The sequence below is a fragment of the Castor canadensis genome, chromosome 3 (genome assembly GCF_047511655.1).
Source record: "Castor canadensis chromosome 3, mCasCan1.hap1v2, whole genome shotgun sequence".
NCBI lineage: Eukaryota > Metazoa > Chordata > Mammalia > Rodentia > Castoridae > Castor > Castor canadensis.
The window spans coordinates 58,206,083-58,228,104 of NC_133388.1; the positions used below are offsets into that span (position 1 = coordinate 58,206,083).

General features: G+C 34.2%; 1 pseudogene; it reads left to right on the top strand.

The window, feature by feature from the left end:
* The first annotated feature begins 10,583 nt into the window (after window positions 1-10,583).
* LOC109702302 (large ribosomal subunit protein eL15-like) lies at window positions 10,584-11,222 on the top strand (annotated as a pseudogene).
* The last annotated feature ends 10,800 nt before the right edge of the window (window positions 11,223-22,022 follow it).

Here is a 22,022-nt window from a genome sequence, read left to right on the forward strand (position 1 = left end):
ATTTGACTAATAACTAGGACTCACACAAAAGTGAGTCAAGGAAATTAAATCTAAAGAAATACAAAGTTCATGATTTAATGAAAAAGGTGGATATAAGGAGTTAAGAAATGAGAATCTCAGCAGAGAAATGAAAGAATGTAAAAGGGACCATAAATGTTTTAGGATGAAAAATACTACATTATGGGCTAGGATGTAGGCCAGTAGTAGTAGGTTTGTGTGGCATACACAAGGCCCTGGGCTTGATCTCTAGCACTGGAAGAAAATGAAAAATATTATATTAAGTGAGGAAGTTACTAATTTCATTACAGAAGACTAGGCACTGCCTAATAAGTAAATAAAATCTATCCTATTTGAAGCAGAGAGATTTCTAAGAAATCAACTTAGTTATGCAAATTATCTTAAGCGTACCCCAGTTTCATGTTTAATTCTTTTCTATCAGTTGTTTTTTGCATATATAAAAGACATGACCAAGCTTTGGGAAAAATTCTATCAAAGATCCTAATAGATTTTTAATGAAATAAAAGAATAGAGGAATTAAAATGGGATAGGAAAATACCACCCCAATATAAATTTTTATGAAGAATATCCACTCAGAAGTCAAAAGAGCTCAGAATATTTGAGTCATGATAAAGATAACTAGATTCATAATACTGAACTATTGAAAACCAAAATAGGAAAAAATCATAAAATCAGCTAAAAAGAAACACAATACACAAAAAGGAACAGAGCTACAAAAACATTTTTATTAGCAATGACGCAATTCAGACAAATTTATAAAAAGGGTTTTTTTAAATGTTCAAAATTTTAAAAAAGAATCTGTCAAAGTAAAAGTCGATATCCAGCAAAAAGATCCATCAGTAGCAAGGGCAATGGTTGCACTACGTTGAAAGTTCCAGAAAAATGTCATTCCTCCATTATAAGAAAAAGCCAAAAACATACAAAATTACTTTGGTTGTTTTCTGCTCATCAGAGATATGAGGCCACAAAGCAATAAGCATTTTGCATTCCATAGAGTGATAATTTTTTTTTTTTCCTGAGGAGAGAGGGAGACAGGACTTTTCTCATCTTTGGTAAAGTACCGAAGAAAAAAAAATGAATAACATAAAAGCAGGCAAGAAAAAATAGCTAAAATATAACATACTCTTAAAAAATAGAATAGTATGACAATTTTAGAGAGCTGTGAGTTTCCTGAAACAAGGTTATTTCACAGACTGTCAACATTTTCTTCATAGGTCACTACCAGATTCTCTTAAGAAAGATTAGGCGCAGAACAGGGGTTAGGAATGGGTAAAGATATGCAGAGGGTGATTTATTGCTGTTGAGTTTAGGTATTAAGTCCCACACAATTTTTTTAGATTCTTCTCTTCTATAAACCAAATACTGGCCACTGAGTGAAAAATAGCAATCCCTCGTAGGCGCAGGCTGTGCAGAATCCATCCCTTAGAGAAATATTGACATTTTTCATGATGTAGGTCCACCTATGATGAGTTATCTCAATTTTTGTTTTCTTAAAAATGTTCCTTGACTAGACTTTGAGAACAATATAGCCTTTTGCTGTCTTTTCCTTGGGAATTTTGACAGGATCCAGCAATTGCTGTGAGAAAACTCAGATAACAGAGAGAGATTTCTAGTCAGTGTTCTGATTGACAACCCAGGCCAAAGTCAACCAAACCAACATCAGTCACTATATATGGTTCAGGAATATGCAAACAGATGTCTCCATTGTGGCCACCATCTGACTGCAGCCATATGAGAGGCTGTGAGCAATATTCATCCAGTTGAACCAGCTGAGCTTAGTCTTCCCATGGAAATAAATATTTTATTTTATAGGTACATAAAATAAAAATAATTTAGTTTTGGTTATTGTGACAGCCCCAAGTTCAAGGCAGTTTATGGCACAATAGATAACTGGAAAAAAAATTGATCTAGTGTAGGTTATTCTAGAGATAAATATTGGTTTAACATAAAAAATCAATTAATCCTATTTAACACATTAGTGGAAAAAAAAGAATGAACTCAGGCGATTAACTCAGTAGAATCAACTATGCAAACATGCAAAATGCCAACATGTACCCAATGCCAAAATAAGAGAAGAAAATAACTTCCATGATTATTGTTACACGTTAGGTGGAAGAGGCATCATAGTTATTGTTGATCATAAAGTTTATAGTATATAACATTAGAAATGCAAAAATAAATGTGCCTATAGTTTTTTGAAAGAAATACAGTGAACATTGATTAAGCCAGAATATAGACAGAAGTAAAAAATAAGAGTTGTGAGGGAGACCTACATGTATTTTAATCTAATTACTAACAATTTTTTCCCTTATATTTTTGTGTATCATTAAAGAATTGACTTAAAATGTTTTTATCAGAGACATGTCAGGTTGAATCTCTGCAAACAAGCATCATTTTTTCCTGTGATCCTGCCCCAATTTCAAATTTCTCTTTAATAATATAGCTACTCAAAAAGAGAAGAGTAGGGAATTGAAAAAATGGCCAGCAACAATTAATATCCATGATAATGCAAATTAATTTTGTTACAGAAAGCAAAGAAAATATTGGGGGTTGAAGTAAAATCTACAAAGAACAAAAGAAAACGGAGTTTAAGCTATTCTCTTTTTGTTTGTTGGTTTCTGTGTTGGAAGAAGGCAAACAAGAGAAAGTTCTGGGACTCTAAAAAGAAAAAATCTTTAAGATTGCTCTTGTGTGGTACAAACACAAAAGTGAAAAATTCCTGTAATCAAGTTAGGGAAAATTCTTAAGCCAAGCCAACTTTTAATTTTTTTTCTTCAAAGATCACCAATGCATATTATAGGTTAATAATTTTGTGATAGCAATAAGGAAGACCAATAATGAAGAAAATAAAATAAGAAGAAATAACTTTAAACATCTTAAAGAGTATAGTAGTAAAAGTCAGTAGAAGGACTTCAGTGCAGAAGTTAGAGCCTCAAATAAGTGCACCCTATAGAGGTCATACAAGAAGTGGGAACCCTAGAGGCTGAATCTAAAAGGTTTAATTGCTGTGCACTGAATCATGGGCTTTCATATTTGCTTTCATATTTTCAGTTGTCAGCCTTCTTTACTTTGTTCATATGTTCAATGTTTTCTTTAGACTCACATTTTAAGTAAATTTATTTTAGAAATATTTTATTATAAAGGAAATTTTCTGAAGGTTTTTTTACATTCTGCAAAGCCACATTTAATAGCATTCTTTATATTCTGATACTTACCATGAATTTGTCATACTGTTTTATAACTTATCTTTTTTTTACATGTTTATATGTTTTTTACTACATCTTATTATAAGATGCTTAGGGGCCAGGACTTTGTGTTCTCTCTTTTTTGTATTCTTGGCAATTTTAATGCCTGTTATTACTAGGATTTCAATGGTCCTTAATAACTATCAAAGTAAAACTCAGAGACAACTAACAAGGCTAACAACATCATCAATTTACTCTGACAGGGAATGGACAAGGCTTATTACTGGATATCCTGCAATAGTTAGGCCTGCCTTGCAAATCCTTTTGGGGATTATTTGATAAATATGAATGTGTATCATTCATTGTTTTGAATAAACTATTTTACATATCTGAGGAATAAAACAGTTTAGGTTGTAGAAAATTAACAAAATTAATTGTAATATATATGTTCTTTACAGAATATATATGTAATATATGTCATTTATGTGAGATTTTTATTTGAACCCATACTGGTTACTTTAATAATTAAGGAGACAATATTTTTGACATGAATTAATTTTTTTTGTGTGTTAGAGTCATGTTTTTATCTTTTTGATGACTATACATTTTCAGCTGACATGTATAAGAAAGAACACTTCATGAAGGACAGAACTGTAAATATGGACAAGGGTGAGTCTCATTCAGGGAAAGACCAAAATATTTTACAATGAAAAGTGATTGGCCTCTTAGTCAAGACTGCAAGAGTGGAGGATGGGTTGACTGATTTTTGACCCGTCAAGTTCCTTACAAGCTTATTTCTCTCTTTGTATAATTCATGTTGGCAAAGCTATACTAGAACAGTGAATTAAGCCAAGATGGAATCCAGTAGTTTGGTCAATTATCTTTGTCATTACTCTTTTTAATAAGAGATCTCAGGATAGACCTCTCCTAGTGTCATAGAACACTGTTGTGGGAACAAAGAATATAGTTTTAGCAAGTGGAATTTTGAAATTTCAACCATAAACAAATGCAAAAGTAAAAATAATGAGGTTAGCTCAGAATCCTTTTGTATTGATTATCAGGAGTTTGGAAATCCGAAGGATAGTCGTCACTTTTATCCTATGGCAAGGTTTTATGCAAAAAAATTTGAATCTATGAAAATGAGATAAACAGCCGGGCACCAGTGGCTCACGTCTATAATCCTAGCTACACAGGAGGCAGAAATCAGGAGGATCTCAGTTCAAAGCCAGCCCAGGCAAATAGTTTAAAAGACCTTATCTTCAACAAACCCATCACAAAAAGAGGACTGGTGGAGTATCTCAAAGTGGGGGCCGTGAGTTCAAACCCCAGCGTGACAAAAAGAAAAAAAAAAAAAAACAGAGATAAACAAAAGAAGGAAAGGAACACAAATAGAGGAACAAAAACTGAGGAGGAAGTTGACTTTAAAAGGCATATGGTAAAGTTAGGAGCCTGAGGATTCTTATCACATTTTTGGGAAGAAAAACAACAGTTGGAATAGAAAACAGATAATGGTAACATAACTAACAGAAAGCAGTAAGTGTGTATCAGGCAAAGAAGAAAAGGAGATATTGGGGTACTGAGAAAAGTAGCCTAGAATGACAGCTGGATGGATAACATCTAGAAAGCCCTGGTGTTTTTCTGCTTGGAGCAGAACAAAGATGTTTTTGTAAGAAAAAAAACCAAAAAATAAAAATCTCTGGAGACAAATGAAAGTACAAAAACAAAATGAACTGATGCATAGTACAAAGGAGTAGTGAACAACCTTCTAGGAAAACAAAATAAGGGCTGGCATAGTGGCTCAAGTGATATAGCTCCTGTCTAGCAAGGTAAGAGGCCCTGAGTTCAAACCCCCAGTACTGCTAAAAAAAAAAAAAAAAACACACAAAAAACAAATATAGCATGATCTAAGAATACAAAGTTATTATTTCTTCATATTGTTTGAAATACAAAATATGCTTTCAATAATAGGGAGTATGTGTAGTCAGTGGGCATAGGATTTTGAATTCCAAACAGTTATTAAGGCAGATGGCAGCATCTGTGAATAAATTTCCATATTAAATTAAATTTCTTTTAAAAATCAATATGAGTATAAAGGTCACATGCTTCATTTTATTAAATTATGTTTTATTGTCAAGGCTCAGAACATAATACTCTAAAGTTTGGTGTGTTGACATGAAATAGTTTGAACTGAGGAAAAGGGGCTCAGAAGTAAAACCACTGGTCTTCTCTCTTTCTTTCTCCTGCTCCACTTTACCCAATATCAAGCTATAGAAACTAGAAATACTCTTGCTCAAGGAGGATCTTGGAAACTAGGACTGATTTCCCTCAAAGACAGCCATAAAACTTGGAAATACTACTCTAACCTTCGCTCTCCTTTCTGTGTAAAAGCAGTTAACAAAGAAATTCTCTGACTTTCATTGTCTGGTAGTCATGAGACCTGTCCTGTATCTGGGAAAAAGAAATCCCATACATATAAAATAAGAAGAATTTGAACAAATAGGTCTTCCTGGGTTTCCCCAGTCAGTCTGTTAGTACTAGATCATACCTTTTGTTCAATCACTTATCTGTACGGCTGTTCATTCTTCATCAAACTTTTTTTTTTTATTCATATGTGCATACAAGGTTTGGGTCATTTCTCCCCCCTGCCCCCACCCCCTCCCTTATCACCACTCCGCCCCCTCCTTCTCCCCTCCACCCCCTCAATACCCAGCAGAAACTATTTTGCCCTTATTTCTAATTTTGTTGTAAAGAGAGTATAAGCCATTATAGGAAGGAGCAAAGGGTTTTGCTGTTGAGATAAGGATAGCTATACAGGGAGTTGACTCACATTAATTTCCTGTGCGTGTGTGTTACCTTCTAGGTTAATTCTTTTTTTTTGTTGATACTAGATCATACCTTTTGTTCAATCAATTATCTGTACGGCTGTTCATTCTTCATCAAACTTATCCTGAAAAAGTTCTCCCTGGGTTTGGAACTTCATTTTTGGAATCTCCCATGTCATATAAAACTTTGAATAAATTAATTGGGTATATTCCTATCAGTCTTTTTTTTTTTTTTTTGCCTTTTTTATCTTAAATCTAGGCAGGAACCTTAGGAGGGTTGAAGAAAATTTTTGTACCCAAATTACTAATGCTGATGCAATTTCTTCTATTAAATTGCGTATTTTTGAAAACTTTTGTATATATTCATATACAAACCATTCCTTTACCATTTCAAAATCAGAATAACACAATATATTCTGATATTATTGTGTTATCTTCTTATATTTTATATCTTCTAATATTTTAAATAGTTATATGTTTGTGTAGAGTAATTGAATATATTTATCTGAAAGCAAAGGATTCAAGAAATAAAAAAGCAAAAGTTCCTAAAATTAACATTGGAGTGAGAAAATGCTTACTTCTAAGTTTTCTTTGATGTCCAAATATTATATTTCCATCAATGAGCACTGCCAGTGCTTCCAACAGCTGTTAGTTGAGTTCCTGTACTTGTAATTACCTCCCTCCATTTTTCATTAAAATAGCCATAAAAGTGTCAGAAAAGTTAAATGACAGACTGTGAAAGCTCTTTTTTTTTAAATTTTAAATAAAGATACCTGTTTAGGATATAATTCATAAGTGCAGACATGAAGCAGGATTTAAAAAGAGCATAGAACTTGTCCAGCACAGAATTTTTGGATTGAGAAGAGAACACTGTCCATAGCAAGCCAGGCGTGACAATGACTGATCCCTTACCAAATTCTCTGGAAACAGCTACTGAGAGGCTATGTGGTGGCCATTCTGAAGTGCTTCTCATTCTCAAATTATACTTTTCTCCTATGTCACTTTAGATCAGATATCAAAAGACGACAGAGAAAAGGCTAAAAATTGCCAAGTTCCAAATAGGTGTGATGCATATAGTCAAACCCAAAAGAGATGTTTGATTTCCCTTTCATACTTTTTCTCAGGCTATAGAGCTGAGATTAAACTCAAAGTCTTAAGATTCAGTATTCCTAGACTTGCACAGGTCTATTTTCCAGATCAAATAACTTTTCCATTAAGTGAACTAAAGAGTACAATCAGTTCTTGAACAAAATGGACCATCTGTCAGTTACTTATTGAGGAATAATACAAACAAATGAGTAAAGAATACAGATTTTGAGGTTAAAATATGTGGATTTAAAATTAAAAATTTCCATTTGATGACTAAAAACCAGTCTGTGAAATTTACTTAAACTATCTAATCTTTAGTTTCATCAACCGAAAGAGAGGTATAATGGTATCAATTTTTATGCAGCTCTTTTGATGTTGTCATAAAATAACGCATGTACTTTACTCACACTGAACCTAGTTCATAATGTATTATCACACCTGATTTCCAATAAATGGTGAACAAGCAAATATCAGCAAAATGAAAAAGAAATTATCTGAGGCCTTTGATGAAAATATTGATAATATTTTTGAAAATGAGGGGAAAGTTGGCACAGTATAGGAAAAATCTCAGCCTTTAGAATTTCCAAGGAAATAAATGAATATTTAGATTACCTAACCTTTTACCTGACCTAATTTATTTATTTTTTTGGTAGTACCAGGGTTTGAGCTCAGGGGTAAGCAGACCCTTGACTACTTGAGCTACTCTACCAGCAATGAATGAATATTTAGAAAAAAGAATGTCTATTCATATGCAAATGAAAGGAAAATCAATCATGAATTTTAAAAAGGGGAGGCTGAATTTTACTGTTAAGCAATTAGAATGATCTATAAAAGAATTAAAATTGCATACAATATGATTTGTGAAACAAGGAAGAATTGCAAAACATGGAAGGCATTAGCCGAGGGAAAAAAAAAAATCAAGTGGCATTTGACACACTAAAAACATGCTGGAGGAAGGATGGAGACATACATGGTGACCAATAGAAGTGCTTTATAGTGCTATGTCAGGTAATAAAGTATCTAGAGTCTAAAGAACTGAAGCTGGGACTGAAAAGGCTAATCGCCTAAGTAAAATTAATTATGAGGAAACAATATTGAGACATCCAGATACAATTCAGTCTACTTTATGCAAACGTGTATAGAATAGAACACTAAGTTCAGGGAAAATGTTGTCCAAGCATCAGAAATGGGGACCATTTTAGACAGGTCAGTTTTGTGCTCCAATTACACAGTCATGCCAGGGTGCTTTATGCTTTTTCAATTTAAAAGGAGGTTCAATGAAAAATTACCCCCATGTATATTTGTAGGAATTTTATGTGCAACACCCAAATCACTTCCCTGCAGAAGCATCACTAAAAGAAATTACACTCATTCCTGTATGTTAGAAACTGAGCAGTCCCGAGGAAGCTTCAGTTCTGTTAAATACACTCTTTTCAAAGTCATCTTGAGTAAAAGATGAAAGCATTTAAGTTAAAAAAATATATTGTATATTGTAATAAAACCAGCTTCTGGAAAAGTGATCATGGGTTGAAAAACTTAAAATATTTTAGAGTATGACTGCAAAATACCACTAATACGACATGCTATTTTGAATAGCTTGGTACCTAAATACATGGTTTTCTATTGAAAACCCTGGATATTGAGTAGCTATTTTAATTTGGCCTCCTAAATCTTTTGGAAAATTAGAAATTAGAATCCATGCTAAACATTTTCTCTACTTTATGTATCTATGGCTATTTGAAGAATAAACTTTAATAACATTTGCAGAATTTTAATGATGAGATGTATTAAATATAAGGCATCTATTCAACCCTAATGCATAAAGGGAAACCACTTATTTCCTGTATTAAAATTCAAAACAGAAAGCAAGCAAAGAGAAACTTAAAATTAAACATAAAATTATGTAGGTGCAACAAGACCATAAAATAACAGGTATCCAGCATTAGTAATACATATATTTACATTAATTGGGTACTCACTATGTGTGAGAGATACATTGTATTATATATTCATTTACTTCTATTTCTGATAGCAAATATCTATAGTTTTGAGGGGTGGAAAACACTTCATTTAAAACACTTTTTTTTCACTTTTTGTGAAAAGGTCTAGCTATGATGCCCAGACTGCCCTCAAACTCATGATCCTCCTGGCTCCCAGGTGCTGGGATTACAGGCATGTACCACCAAGCCAGCTTTAAAAAGGTTTAATGTTAACTGATTTTAGACTTACAGAGACATGCAAAATAGCACCGAATTTCCCTTTACATCTCTCATTCTACTTTTCTAATGCTAGCATCATGCAAAACCTTAGCATAATTATCAAGTAAGAGGGCCTGAAGGTCAGGTGCAGTGGCTCACACCAGTAATCCCAGATACTTGGGAGACAGAGATGGGAGGGTTGCAGTTGGAGGCCAGCCCAGGCAAAAAGATTGTAAGACCCCATCTCAACAAATAAGCTAAGTAGCATGGTACAAGTCTGTAATTCTAACTATGCAGGAGGCATAGATAGGAGGGAGGATCACTGTCGTCTATGGATGGCCTGAACAAAACCATTAGATTCTATCTGAAAATTAACTAAAGCAGATAAGGTTGGAAGTGTGACTCAATAGGTAGAGCACTTGCCTAGAAATTGTGAAGCCCTAAATTCAAACCCCAGTAAATATAATAAAATAATCAGCTAAATATACTTGAGCATAAAATATATTTAAATTAAATGCTATTAGAAAAAGAACTATAAAATGCTTCCTCATGAACATTTTAAATAGATAACAATGGGTATAATTTTAAATGGCTATTATATAAAGAACATATTGACAACATTTAAAAACTAAAGTAACATTTTAATTATTTTAACATTGGAGAAATTTACTCTTTGGGGATACTGGGGTTTGAACTCAGGACCTCATGCTTGGTAGGCAAGGCACTCTACCACTTGAGTAAGGGTAATCCCGAGTGATTTACTATTATTTTCATATTCATCTTTTTCAGCAATGATCCCATTATTTAAGCATAACCAAGTCTTAACAAACTTGCATTAAGGATCATGAAAAATCTGTAAAAATTGTCAGATAAGTGAGTAAATGTCTCTTTTCAAGTACCAACAAAATTCCATTTTTCCAAATAGCTGATCCCAATTTTTGGAGTATTCTGGATTCCATAGTCTTTAACATTCATACTAAAACTCCCCATGATTCTTCGCTTTTCAACGACACGGGGCTCACAGAATATTGATGGTTGTCATTTGATCAGATAGTTCTGAGCAAAGTCATCACCCTCAAGGGACTTTCAGTCTGCAACCAGAGAGTGCTGTAACAGTGTTGAAAGTACTTACATGAAGAAGCTAATTTTCTGAACAGGAAAAGATAGTGAACAATGCTATAAAAGTTTCTTGGGCTATTACACAGGATGATTATAGATAACAATAATAATTGTATATTTCAAAAAGCTAGAAGAAGAAAGGTCTCTTCCTTTCCGTCTGGCGGCAGCCATCAGGTAGGCCAAGATGGGTGCGTACAAGTACATTCAGGAGCTGTGGAGGAAAAAGCAGTCGGACGTGATGCGCTTCAGCTCTCGGTGTTGCACAGGGCTCCCCGCCCACCCGGCCCGACACAGCGCACTGCCTGGGGTACAAGGCCAAGCAGGGTTATGTCATATACAGGATTTGTGTGCACCATGGTGGTCGCAAACGTTCAGTTCCTAAGGGTGCACTTACAGCAAGCCTGTCCATCATGGTGTCAAACAGCTGAAGTTTGCGTGAGGCCTTCAGTCTGTTGCCGAGGAGCGAGCTGGACTTCACTGTGGGGCTCTGAGAGTCCTGAATTCTTACTGGGTTGGTGAAGATTCCACATACAGATTCTTTGAGGTTATCCTTATTGATCCATTCCAAAAGGCTATCAGAAGAAATCCTGACACCCAGTGGATAACCAAACCAGTCCACAAGCACAGGGAGATGTCTGGGTTGACATCTGCAGGCCGCAAGAATCGTGGCCTTGGAAAGGGCCACAAGTTCCACCACAACTATTGGTGTTTCCCCCCCACAAACCCCCCCCCCAACCCCCCGTGCAGCGTGGAGAAGGCGGAATACTCTCCAGCTCCACCACTACCGCTAATAAAAGTAATGTTTGTAAAATTCATACCTAATAAACAATTTAGGACAAAAAAAAAAAAAAGCTGGAAGAGTGAGTGTTTTCACCATTGAGAAATGATAAATGTTTGAGGAGCTATTGCCTGAGGATCACAGTGGAAGCAGTGCATCCAGCCTATGACAGGTAAAATTTTAATTTTAAAAGTTTCATACTCGCAATACGCTGTGTGCCTATAAACTTTATTTAAAATGGTAGATGATTCTATGGTTCCAGTTGGCAGATCCCTGTTTTGGGCTGGTTTCTTAGAGAATAGTATTTGAATCACCTCTTTATTCACGAGGAGAGGCTAGCTTCTCCAGAACCCCTGCTATGGACTTCCACCTCAACTTCAGACAGTCGTGTAATCAAGACTAATTGTCAGAAGGTTTGTATTTAGTTATCAATCTTCATGATAAAAGAAGGAAGAAAGGAACTGAGACCCTCACCCTTCCTATATATAAGACAGTGTCCTAAGTGTGTTAAACAGTGAGCATTGACTTTCTCTACATTGGGCAATTTTGAAAGAAACGTGAATCACTCCATCAATTGCTTTCATCTACCAAGCACCACTTGGTACTGAGAAGTACCTTGTTTTTCCCTGTAAGTAATGAAAATAAAATGTGTCAACTTAATTTAATTCCAAATGCAAAATGAACACTTTAAAATTATTATAAGATACTATTTGTCTAATCATCTCAAAAGTACAGTCCCAGTCTCCTGTGATCACATCTCTATTACCGGTGTAGAGATGTTTTTCATTTGAAAAATAGACTAATACTAATAAAATTCCACTTAAGAAAAACTGACACTCCTTTATTTTAATTAATATAGAAAGTGAGACATCATTTAATTTTCTCTTTGCAGTTGTAAAGATGACAATGTTTGGTTACATTATTATCCAAAGAACCATTCACTAATTAATAACATCAGAAACTTGTAATGTTAATAAGGGCCAGTTTCCCATCTGCTATTAAATATCAGTTGCCCTTGAATTAACATTTCATTCTTCTTCTAGTAGCCTAGCCATTCTTCAAGAATTTTAGAAGTCCGTAAGGTACACTAAGAAACAATAAGCACATATTTACTTTGAAATAAATTAACTCAAATTTTAGACATTTGCAAATAAATAATAAAAAATATATTTATATGTGTGACAGGGATAAAGAGTCAAATAATTTAGACCAACAGAATTTCATTTTAAGCATGAAAATACTTTTCTTACATGCTTATAATTTATATATGACTAAATTTGTAGACATTAATTGATTTAACTGCTCCCCATGTACTATACAGATTAAAGTGATTTTATGCAAAACTCAAAGAATAAAAAGTCAAAGCAATAGGTTTTAATTTCCCTTCTCCTTCTATCTTCCCAGTAATAATGTTAAGTTACTTTCTATATGACAATGGGTTATTTCTGTCTCACATTTTGGTACAACTTAGATGCATGTTAATTTAGGTCTAGCATTAATGATCCATACTTCTTAGTGAATTAGTACATATTTATATCCAATATTATATTGTGGTGAGAAATTTTCAACTGTAGAAAAAAGGTTAAATTATTTAAGGGGGGAAATCCATAAATTCTACTTACATCTACCATTAGCATTTTATAGTTTCCCTTTTTAGAACTCTATGTATCTTTTTCTCTATTCTTCAATTTATCAGTGTACTTTATGCTAAATACTTCATGATTATGTATCATATTAACTTGTATTCCTCATTTGTTTACATTTCTTTCTTTTGAGATAACATTGATACAAAATGAAATTCTGAAATATACAAATGGTAAGTGTACAACTGCTGAATGCATACATTAATAAATTTATACATGTATATAACCTTAAAACTCATTAGTTCAGAAAATATCCTACTACCCTACCTGGTAAAAACATACCTTTATTTTCCATGAAACAATCACTTTTCTTTTTTTCTTTGTTGGTTTTTGAGGCAGGATCTTGCTATGTAGCCTAGGCCGGACTTGAAGACACAATCCTGCCTCAGCCTTACATGGTTCTAGGCATGGGATGCACATCTGCAACCAATGTTTTCATTGATTGTTTGCTTTTGTCATAAATCATTGCATAAAGGATATGATTCCAGTATATGTATGTACAGCGTTTGCTCAGTCTAGATACACATACATATTTATGATGGTTCATTGTGATTGCCAACTTACTTAGATTGTGAAATATGTAGGAAATTAGTAAAGCACACTTGTGAAGGTGTCTGGGAGGACATTTACAAAGATGATTACAAGGGAGAGCTTTGACCTATTAAGTGGTTTAATCCATTAATGGATTCAAAATTTGAATAAATTATTGGGTGGTAGTAGAAATGTAGGAACTATGGCTTGGTTAGAGGAAGTAGGTCACTGAAGGCATGACCTTTAGGGATCTATATTGCCCTTGCTCCCCCCTTCTTCTTGTTATTTTTCTTCTTCTTTCTTTCTTTATTTTTTGGTGGTACTGGGGTTTCAGTTTGGGGTTTTTTTTTTTTTTTTTTTCATTTTTCTTTTATTATTCATATGTGCATACAAGGCTTGGTTCATTTCTCCCCCCTGCCCCCACCCCCTCCCTTACCACCCACTCCACCCCCTCCCGCTCCCCCCCTCAATACCCAGCAGAAACTATTTTGCCCTTATCTCTAATTTTGTTGTAGAGAGAGTATAAGCAATAATAGGAAGGAACAAGGGGTTTTGCTGGTTGAGATAAGGATAGCTATACAGGGCATTGACTCACATTGATTTCCTGTGTGTGGGTGTTACCTTCTAGGTTAATTCTTTTTGATCTAACCTTTTCTCTAGTTCCTGGTCCCCTTCTCCTATTGGCCTCAGTTGCTTTAAGGTATCTGCTTTAGTTTCTCTGCATTAAGGGCAACAAATGCTAGCTAGTTTTTTAGGTGTCTTACCTATCCTCACCCCTCCCTTGTGTGCTTTCGCTTTTATCATGTGCTCATAGTCCAATCCCCTTGTTGTGTTTGCCCTTGATCTAATGTCCACATATGAGGGAGAACATACGATTTTTGGTCTTTTGAGCCAGGCTAACCTCACTCAGAATGATGTTCTCCAATTCCATCCATTTACCAGCGAATGATAACATTTCATTCTTCTTCATGGCTGCATAGAATTCCATTGTGTATAGATACCACATTTTCTTAATCCATTCGTCAGTGCTGGGGCATCTTGGCTGTTTCCATAACTTGGCTATTGTGAATAGTGCCGCAATAAACATGGATGTGCAGGTGCCTCTGGAGTAACAGTCTTTTGGGTATATCCCAGCTTGGGGTTTTTTACCTCCAAGGCAGGATCGCTACTGCTTGAGCCACACCTACAGCCTCTTTTCTCTGGTTATTTTGATGATAGGGCCTCATTTTTTGCGCAGACTGGCCTGGATTATAATTCTTCGCTTTATTTAGGCTTCCCACCATCTCTGGAATGACAGACATATGCCAACACATCCAGCTTTTTTTCCATGGAGATGAGGGTTACACAAAATTTTTTTGCCCAAGGTAGCCCAGAACTGCCATCCTCCTGATCTCAGCCTCCAGTGTAGTTTAGAATGACAGGCATGCGCCACCCTGCCCAACGATTGGTGAGATGGGTTCTCATGAACTTTTTGTCCAGGCTGGCCTCAAACCATAATATTCCCAATCTCAGCCTCCAAGTAGTTTGGATCCCAGGTATAGGTAACCAGCTTTTTTGGCTCCCTCACCTCTTCTTGTTGCTGTTCCACTTTGCTTCTTGTCTGCCATGCCTTTCGCATCATGATGGATTGAATCCTCTGAAACAGTGATCGAAATGAATGTTTTCTCCCTTAAATTGCTTCTGTCATGTATCACAGTGGATGATAAAACTGACTAATACAATGCTTGAGGTCCATCTATAGGCTGCATGTATTTATTTTTCTTTAATTTCTCAGAATTATTGTATGCGTGTACCCCAAGTTGTTAATTAATTCCTTATTGATTAAAACCTGCTCTATTTATGGTAGTTTGGGGCTATTATGAGTAAAGTTGCTATGAACATTGTTTTGTAGGTTTACTCTTTTATTTTTAATAGTTACCAATTATACATTGTGTTTTTATTTTTTGATCACTAATAGGAGTATTTTTTCTGTTTTTTGGGGTTTTTTTGTAATGGGAATCAAAGCCAGTGCCTTGCTTATGCTAAGCATATGCTTGCTACTGAGCTACACTCCAGTTATGAGTTTGTCAAATTTACACTAGTATTCCTAAGGATTCAACATTTGTGCTTGCTAATTTTCCTTGCCTAGTCCAGTTGATTGGTTTTTACTTTTATCTTCATTACTTTTTTTAGTCTATATATTTTATGTCTATTGGTAAATCATCCTTACATTCCTTGAATAAATCCCATCTTCTGATGATGCATTTTTGATTGGTTGTCTTAGTGCATTGTTGGAAATTGTGTGCTAAAATTTCATATAGGACTATTGCATTAGTATTGATGAGATTGGTCTAAAGCAATTCTTACCCTAACACTCAGATACCACTATCCACATATCGTTCCTTAGTAAATCACATAAGATTTGGAGAAATGGCTGATAAGGCAAACATGGAAAAACTTAACATTTGAGTCTAATTGAAGGATATATCGGTGTTCATTGTAATAGTCTTGAAATATTGCAGTGGTTCAATTTTTGAAATATAAAATGTTAAATATTTATCATTTAAAAATATGTTAAATAAAACTGAGAATTATCTCCTAATCTACTACAAACAAACAGTTTAAAAGTGCCAAAAATTCCATCAAGGGAATAAATTCACTGTTGATTTTAATTTTTATGTGTTATACCAATGATTTTAATATACTAAGAAGAACTGACTCCATTGTAGTATTACTTTTTTACTGGTTATTAACAAGCAAATTAATTTACTAGCATCAAGTACTCTCCATTGTCATTAGTAGCATCCAAATCTGCCAGACATAGCCTGAGAATCAAGAAATAAACAGCAAAAACTTGAGCTACCGTGACTTGCTCCAACATTTGTCCTTGGGACCTATGCATTTACTTACATTTATTGAAAGCTAATATGTACCAAGAACTGTTCTCAGTGTTGGGCATATATAAACTAAGAAAAAATATTTTTAAAATCCCTGTGTACCATGAGCAAATACTTTAGTGGGAGGAGACAGAAATTAAACATAATAAATATATAAATTACATAGTAGTGTATAAACTGACAAGTGGTCCAGGAAAAAAAAAAGAGAATTGTGAGAATGAAGAATTCTGATGTGAGATGGAATAGTGGTAAGATTGCAATTTTAAGGAGGGGAGGACCACTAAGAGTGATTTTCTAGTAAAACTCAAGGGAGATGTATTACAGAATATGTCTATCAAGGTGTGATTTGGATTTAGTTTACTTGTTTCAGGTCTTTGTCATTTTTTTGTTTATGTGAAAGATAGGTATTCAATTCCCCAAGTGGCACTTATCATATTATTTTTAACCTCTGCCTCTGGAGAACAGTATAATACTCTTTACATTGCTTAAAATTCATAGAAAAAAGTGAAATGAATCTACATTTTAGTATAATATGTCTTAAAAAGAGCATACTTATAATAAAAGCTCTCAACCCCTTTCAATGTATTTTTAGGTACAAATTGATACAAGTATTGCTTTATCTATTTTATTGGGAACCTCCAATTTTTTATTTCTGTGAAACTGTTGGTTCCTCTGTTATGGAATTCTTAGTGGAATTGTATTTTTCATTGACAATATCTTCAATTAGTTATGAATGCCCCTTTTCAAACTGAACAATAGTGAATATTGCTAGCAAATCCATCATGCTCAACTGTTTACATTAATCTACTCAGCAAGCTCAAGTGGAAATTTTAAGGAAAATATATATTATTAAAATGACCCAAACATTGTATGCACATATGAATAAAAGAAATTTTAAAAAATGCATCCTACCACTTGTCTAGTATTTTAGAAATTCTAGAACTACAGCTCATTTATTTTCTTCTGTGTTTCTGGTTTTGGTTATTGAAGGTAACAATAAATCCAACTTGAACAGCTGTTCAGTTTGGAGTTATGCTTGTGAAAATTGGCATTAAAAGTCAAGTTTGACTGAAACTTTAATTTCACCCGTTTATCATTGTAAAATTCCATGAGTTCATTTATAACACATTGGCATTTTGAAAAAATATGCCATATAATACTTACACACTTGAAAAGAATTTTAAAGATTGTCATCTTACTTACATCTAAAAATCAAAGTTATTTTAAATAGTGTCAAACAGGGTTTGTCTTTCTCACAATTCTATGCTAAAAATAATGACAATATTTCTGAAGGAGCACAAGGTGTAAGCTTTCTTACAAATTTAAAGATGTTAAAAAACTTTCTTCCCAAACCCTAAAATTTGGAAATGAATAATAGTTGATTTTTGCACCTTATTTAAAAATAAAAATTAGATTCAACTAGACAGCATGTGCTACTTGATAAAAGAATACATAACGGCCTATGAAGTCATATTACCAAACTATTAACTTACGGAAAATTCAAAGACCAGGGAAATCTGTGAAGTACCATTCCCAGAGAATGTGATCAACAAAATCTGAGCTATGGAAAATTTACTGGGAAAAAACCCAAACTGGTTTCCTTAACCAATAATTTACAAGAGAAAAAAAAAGATGGAAGAAATTGCAGCATAGTAAGACTTACTCTTCATACTTAATAAGACTCATGTCAAACCGAAAGAAAATGATATTGTGAGAAAAGTGGAAATTTGAGCACTCGGGATGTAGTACATGAAATTTAAAATTTTGTAGCTGAGCAGAGAATATTTACATCAGTTTTTATTTAGAGACACATGTTGAGGTCTGAAGAAATAAGTGGGACTGTTTAAGAAGCAGGACCAGTATTCCTGCACAATCATTGAAAGTGATTTGTTCATAGAATTTGTTTTGGTATTTTCCTTTTATATGCATCTAACATTTTAATAATAATGTGGATCATTACTTATAGTAATGATTAACAATTATTGCAGTTATTGAAAATAATATTGTGCATTAATTAAAGACTTTAAATGAGCAAACAATGCCCTATAACTAAAATGTGAGGAAATTGCATTAGAATTGAAACATTAGTATGGTATGCATCTCAAAATGAGCAAGTATGAAAAAAAAGCAATTCCAGAGCAAATCCACATTTAGAATATATTTTCCATTACTGATCAATTGGAACTTCTATTCAGGATATTATCTCCAGAAAAATCATTTCAGAAACCTCTATTATCATACAATAAATTTCCTAATAAATCAGTTTTTAATATAATGTTGGCCTGATTAGAAGTTGTTATTTATAAAATATTTACTTTGGAATGTTGTTCTTCATGCTTGTGAATTGTTTATATGATATGTATATTTCATTATCTACTTATAGTACAAAATATGTTCAGTTCTGTGGGTGCAATATAGTTTTAATTACATACATAGCTGTATTAGTTATCTGTCACTAATTAACAATATTACTAGTAATACAGTAATATATAAGAACAGCATATTGTTAATATTGCTTTAACACTCTATAGCTAAGTGACCTGCAAGTTGTAAATCAAGGTTTCAGCATAGGTTGATGTCTCATCTGATGCTTGACTTAGAAAGGAATTATAGAAAGACTGTGAATAGCCAAAGCAATACTAAGCAAAAAGTGCAACGCTGGAGATATCACAATACCTGACTTCAAACTATATTTCAGAGTCATACCAATAAAAACAACATGGTACTGGCACAAAAACAAATATGAAGACTTGTGGAATAGAATAAAGGTTCTAGATATGAATCCACATAGCTACACCCACCTAATTTTTGACAAAGTTTCCAAAAACATACATTCAATGGAGCAAAGACAGCCTCTTCAACAAATGTTGCTGGGAAAACTGAATATCTGCCCACAGAAAACTGAAACTGCATCCATGTTTGTCAACCTTTCCAAGTATCAACTCAAAGTGGATTAAGGACCTTAATATCAGATCTGAAACCTTGAAGCTAATACAGGAAAGAGCAGGGACTACACTGGAAGTAACAGACATAGGCAAGGACTTCCTCAGAACTGAAATGGCTCAGCAACTAAGAGAAAGGATGGACAAATGGGACTGCATGAAATTAAAAACCTTCTGCACAACAAAAGAAATGGTCTCTAAAGAAATGTTTACTCACAGACTAGGAGAAAATCTTTGCTAACTATACATCAGACAAGGGACTGATAATCAGAATATGCAGGGAGCTCAAAACACTAAACTCCCCAAAAATCAATGACCCAATGAAGAAGTGGAAAACTAAACTGAACAGAACTTTTTCAAATGAAGACATCCAAATGGCTAAAGAAAAACACATGAAAAAATTTTCACTATCCCTGTCCAGAAAGGGAATGTAAATCAAAATCATACTAAGATTCTACCTTATGGTAGTTAGAATAGCTACTATCAAAACACCAACAAAAACAAATGTTGGTGAGGATGGGGGGAACAGGGAACCCTCATACACTGTTGGTGGGAAGGTAAACTACTATAACCACTATGGAAAACAGAACGGCAGCTCCTTAAAAAACTAAAATTAGATCTGCCATATGATCTAGCAATACCATTCCTAGGGATATACCTGAAGGATTGTGAGTCAGCTTACAACAAAGGCATTTGCACACCCGTGTTTATTGCAGCACTATTCACAATAGCTAAGCTATGGAAACAACCAAGATGCCCCACTGCTGACAAATGGATTAAGAAAATCCATTATACACAATGGAATTTTACTTAGCCACAAAGAAGAATGAAATTTTGCCATTTGCAGGCAAATGGATGGAACTGGATAACAACATCTTAAGTGAAGGCCAAAAGCCATGTATTCTCCCACATATGTGGATTATAAACCTACTACAAATGCAGCAAACTAAGGGGAGGCCACTCATAGGAGGAACAGGGCAAGGGAAGGAAACCAAAAACTTGAATGTGGTTGATGTGCTCACTGTACAGGAATGAATATAGAAATCTTAAACTGGCTGGGGGCCACCATGGGAAGGGGACTAAAGAGGAGTGAAGAGGACTGATAAAGATGAACCAGTCGGGGCTGTAATATATATATATGCATAGAAACAACACAAGGAATCTGCCCATGTAGCTATCTTTATCTCAAACTAGCAAGAATGTCATGTTTCTTTTTTATCTTTTTTTTTTCTTCTATAAAATTGAAGAACAAGAGGGTGTAACAGGTTCTACCAGGGGCACCAATGTGGGAGTGGGGTGGGGAAAGGGGGTAGGAGGGTGAATATGGTGCAAATAATCTATACACATGTATGCAAATGCAAAAATGATTATCTGTTAAAACTGTTCCAGGAATCAGGGGAGGGGGAGATGAAGGAGAGCAGTGGAGGGGGTGAATTCAACTATGACATATTTGATACATTGTAAGAACCTTTGTAAATGTTACAATGTGCCCCAATCCAGCACAGCAATAAAAAAATTGTTTTTTAAAAGAAAGGATGTGTGACTTCACTCACCTGCTCACATATGGCATTCAGTTACTTACAGCTGTCAGAGTGAGTGCTGCTCCTCCTCAAAGGGAGATACTTAGTTTGCAGTGAAACTATCAAGAAGTGGGGATCATATACACCATTCTAGAATCTATCCACCACATTAGTCAAATCCATAATATTCATAACACATAGCAACAATCTGTAATGAAGAATAGAACAAACTAACTCTTGTGTATTAGATTTGATTGATTTTAAAAATCATTCTACATATTCACACATAACTTAAACATTTTGTGGAATATTCTAATCTTTTTCTCTTTGATTGCATTTAATGGAAGGAAAATGGTAACTGTACACATCTTTTATTACTTCTCAACAAAATTATTGTTTTTTCAAAACATGAATTCTTGGTTATACTCAAAGTCTGCTCACTAATAATTACAGATCTTTAATGATAATCTTAATATTATTATTCAGTATATATGACATACTTACTTGTAAACTTCTTAGGAAAACAAGCACAGTTGTACTAATAAAATAATTTCTCACTCTTTGGCTATGGCTTTACAAGCTAGAAAAAGTGAATGAAGAGCCATCAAATACAGCCAAATTTCCTTGGAGGGTCAAAAACCATCTGTTCATGTTTCATTTCAGTTTGTTTATGAGATAGCAAATGCCACTCTATCATGCATTTACATAAACTCATAAGTCACTTTCTTATGAGAGAAATTTGAAATTAAATTGCCCATTCAATGCATGTACATATCAAAATGTAAAACAACTTCTAAATTGCTCAGTTTTCAGTTTCAATTCACAAACCTACTCTAGCTAGTCTTAGCAAAAAGAGAATGGAAACTTAGGCTTGTTGACTCATATAGTTATTGACAGAACTGGAGAAGGAGACTCTAGACCGATCTCTTAGGAGACAATCCAAGCAACAAGAGCCATTTTGAATCTGTCACAATTGGAGAGGGAAAACTGAAAAATGGGAAGGTACTTGCCGAAAAGGAAGTCACTGCTACTTCTTGCTTCAGAACATCAATGCCTCACTTAGAAACTGCTCACTTTATAATCCACATTATTTCATTCAGTCTATGTGCATCAAAATCTCTCATAAATGCTCCTGATTGATGGACCAGAATGGTACCTTTAAAACAGAGATGAAGAGATATAATTTTATAGTTTTCCTGCTAAGGAAATTGGAAAATTGAAAATGGAATATTGAAAATTGAAAATGGAATATTGAAAAAGCCAGTTTACTGATCAATCTTTATCTTATTTATGACCTAGTT